Genomic DNA, 4,194 nt, shown 5'->3' with positions numbered 1-4,194 from the left:
GCGCGTTGGGTGGGCGCCTGGATTGCCACGGAAGCCGCGTCCGCCTGCCCGGTGGAGCGAGCGTTTCACCTACACCGAGTGTGAACGCCCGTTCGAAATGCGCGGGAATGCCTCTCGAGGACATTCCGGTGTCTGTGCGATGGCATCGTTCTCCCTCTCCCAGCGCTTGACGGCGATCTGTCGTGACGTCATGTGTCACGTGGTGTGTCACGTGGTGTGTCGTCACTGTACCACGTGGTCTGCACGGCGTGCAACCACAGCGACGGCGCGAGGTGGACCCTCATCTTCCTCTGTCGTGACGTCATGCGTCACGTGGTATGTCACGTGGTGTGCACGGCGTGTAACCACGGCGAAGGGCTCTAGTGTACCTCCGTCTTCCTCTGTCGTGATGTCATGAGTCACGTCGTATGTCACGTGGTGTGACGTCACTGTACCACGTCGTGTGCACAGCGTGTAACCACGGCGAAGGGCTGTAGTGTACCTCCGTCTTCCTCTGTCGTGACGTCATGTGTCACGTGGTATGTCACGTGGTGTGACGTCACTGTACCACGTGGTGTGCACGGCGCATAACCACGGCGAAGGGCTGTAGTGTACCTCCCTCTTCCTCTGTCGTGACGTCATGTGTCACGTGGTATGTCACGTGGTGTGACGTCACTGTACCACGTGGTGTGCACAGCGCATAACCACGGCGAAGGGCTGTAGTGTACCTCCGTCTTCCTCTGTCGTGACGTCATGTGCCACGTAGTATGTCACGTGGTGTGACGCCACTGTACCACGTGGCGTCCACGGCGCGTAACCACGGCGAAGGGCTGTAGTGTACCTCTAGTAATATGCTTCGCATAAAATGACGGCTTCGAAATCTCTCAGCAAATGCAGACACCTTCAATAACAGGGACGCGATCAACATGCTAGAATAAAATAGCTAAATTTAGCGTATGCTCTGAATCATACGATGAAGTACTTCAATATTCAGTCTTGTTTAGTTGGTGGGCTCCAAAAGAACAAGAAGATTAATAGTTTTGCTATGAGGGTTTGCCACCCCCCCCCCCCCCCTGCATGCTGCATGTTTGACCCTCTTAGTTGCTGTCGACCACATTTGAGCCACGCCTTCGGGATCAGTTTTAATCCGCTTTGAGTCCGGCACAGAGATCTACCAGCTGTCCACGTGACCCCCGTGTCATGACGTCTCCGTGAGGATGCCTCGTGAAGGAGACGAGGAGCAATGGCTGGTCGCCAAATCGCAAAATTGCACAGTGCAAAAGCATACAGCAACTACGCTGGACAGGCGCATTGATGGGAAGCATTATCGTCCAGGCATTCTTTTATATAGAGAAATTTCAGAGAGCACACCCAAAGCAGATCTAGATCCATAAATTTCTCAGCAAGGACCTGTAGAGCATGGCGAATGGAATGCTGCAGATTCATGCTTAATCTCAGTTAAGTGGGAGGGGGGAGGGTAGAGAGCTGACTGTACTTCGCAACCGAGGCGCAAGTGCCGCGCACGATAGGATTCCTGAAGGACGTGCTGACAAGCGAGATGGCTGGAGTGGATTCTTCAGCCCAGTCTTTCTTTTCGTGCGTCGGAGGGTGTTAATTAAAGGAGCTCTATTATTTAGTTTTTACTATCCTAACATTTTTGTTTCTCTGAATGGTGCTCTCTGTAGTGTTTACTTTTAAACACTACAGGAAGCAGTATATGGAGACAACTCAAGACAAACTCTTCCATCTCGTTCCACCCTCCATGCACGAACCCCACTCCGTCACCTGCAGGCCCTAGTGGCTGATCTCTTCCTTTGCTTCTTCTCACAGCCATTCGCACTAACTTCCACAGCTTCTCCCACTCGCTTCTCCGTGGAAATGCTCCGCTCGACGCTAACGCGGAAGGCCAGGCAGCCCTGGTGCACTGATCCAAGCGGGATGCAGACTCCAGAGGGCTGCTGAACTGAGCAGCCCTCTCAGAAGAGAAAGACTCCACCTACTTCCTTCAGTGGAGTTTCTATTACAACTACTTGTATTCTCGCCGTGAAGAACCATCTCATACGCTCATGTAGTCTAGCTCACTAGGATAGGAAGAATGGGAAGACCCCCTCCGTTTTTTTCATCTGTGTTTACAGAAAAAAGTGCTCGAAATAATTCCTTTTTCCCGTTCAAATTTGCAACCGCAGTGGAAGCCAGTAATTTTGGAAATCATGCTCATTAGGAAGTTACTGAACTAAGATGTATAACTTTTTTAATCAGCACATATAGGAAGTGCATGCACCGATACAATAGTGCAAACTGTTCGAAATGGGCGCCGTAATCTTTGCAACACGTCACCAGTGCACGTTGCGTACGTGTGCCCTGAACTCGAGCTCTGTGCATCTCATGCGCTGCGTTACGGTTTTGTGCGGAGAAAAGCATTGCAATGTCTCGTGCCGGGCTATAGAGAGCGACGTTTTCTTCACCTCATAAACTAGTCTGAAATCGTCTCCACAACGGCTAAGAACTCGCCCTTGGCTATAACCGCGAGTCTAAATAAAAAACAGTCAATTTTAGCTGTATTTCTACTTAATTTACGTGATTTTAAAATTACTGACTTCCGCCACTGCTGACATTTTGTTCCTGAAAAAATATTTTGGACCGCATTGGATATCAAATCCATTTTTTTTTTTTTTCAGAAAAGGAAATGTGCACTGATTGTCTCTCATATCTGTGGACACCCGAACTGCGCCGTAAGGGAAGGGGGGAAGGTGGGAGTTTAAAAAGAAAAACTTCAGGGGGGCACTTTGTTGACCTAAAGTGCGGGGAGGCTAAAGCCTGTAGCGCGGTGTTGCTGCTTGTGTCACTGATGTGTGGTTAAGATGTTAATTAAGTGCACAATTGTTTGTGAATCTTAAATGCTGCAGACACTGGAGGGCGTTTGGGAGGCATCAGTCTGATTCGACTCCTTTCCGCAAACACTCTCCAGCGTCCTAAACAAGGAGAACTGCATATGCGTTGGCAGGAAGTAGCGTAGCCATTAGCACGCTCGGCTGCGGAACGGAAGGATGGTGGTCCGAATCCCATCGTGCACAAAAATGTTTTTCTGGTCTGACTAGAAAAGCGTGACACCTCTGCTGACAACTTTCTGCTGACAACCTTCTGTCGACAACGATGAGCCATTAAAGGCTTTCGCCTTACAAGACAGGCCTCTGATATAATTTCAACCACCTGGGGACCTTTAAAATGGTCTGACATACCACAGCACACGGGCGGCTTTGCTTTTCGCCTCCATCGAAATGCGGCTGTCGCGGATAGGTTCGAACTCGGGAACTCGGCTCGGTAGCTAAGCGCCCTCACTACTCAGCCACCGCGGTGGGTGGACTACCTTAACGCATATAATTTTTGAAATTATTCGGCGAGACACAAGGATACATTCTTTTTTTACTTTTATTGGCACACCACACGAAAGCACACAATAAATACACGAAAGAGAAAATAAACTGACCAGTCACGTAGAGAATGATAAAGAAACAGAAAATGCGCCAATTACAACTTGGCCAAAATATCGGGATAAGACAAAAATGCTCAAGGAGATATAGCAAGAAACTGTTCCACTCAAAATCCGGCCTATGTACAAGTGATCATGAAAGCCTCGGTCGCCTATTCCCCCCAAAGACGGCTCCATCAAGATGTGCGCATTGCGTTGCCTGGTCCTCCTGCCCATTCCTCTCTCCTTAAGTGTCCAAGAGAGTGTGAGTGTCCATTCTGTACGCTGTCCAACATTCCCACCGCCCCCTCACTCCACTGCCACACACACACACAAACACACAAAAAAGCACTGCCCTGGTCTAGTGCCTCTTCAATGCGTTCGAAGCCGCGCTGGTGACAGAGTAGACCACAGCGGCACCCTTTGCAGCAGCTGCGGTGGTTATGATGACCCCACCGCCCTAGACTGCATTCGGGCGCTCTGCTTTCGCCGCCCAAATCTCCTCCCCCGACGTCATCACGCAGTCCGGATACTGCAGCGAACGTTTCTTCGGCGGTGCGCCGTACGGCTTACAACGTTTCTGCTCCCCACTGCGGCTTGTATCCGGCGGCCACGGACGCCGGCACCGGTGCTCCCTTGGTGAACGTGGGCGTCGGCTGCACCTCCCAAACCTCCGCTGTTGCCCTGCAGAACCTCCACTTTCGCCCACCAAGCACTGTAGCTGTGCTCTCCCTCTGCGCTCCGCT

Source organism: Amblyomma mixtum, chromosome 3 (assembly GCF_055824585.1).
Source record: "Amblyomma mixtum isolate Tamu chromosome 3, ASM5582458v1, whole genome shotgun sequence".
NCBI classification, from domain to species: Eukaryota; Metazoa; Arthropoda; class Arachnida; order Ixodida; family Ixodidae; genus Amblyomma; species Amblyomma mixtum.
The sequence above is the reverse complement of the archived record's forward strand: the minus strand, read 5'-3'. Positions refer to the sequence as shown.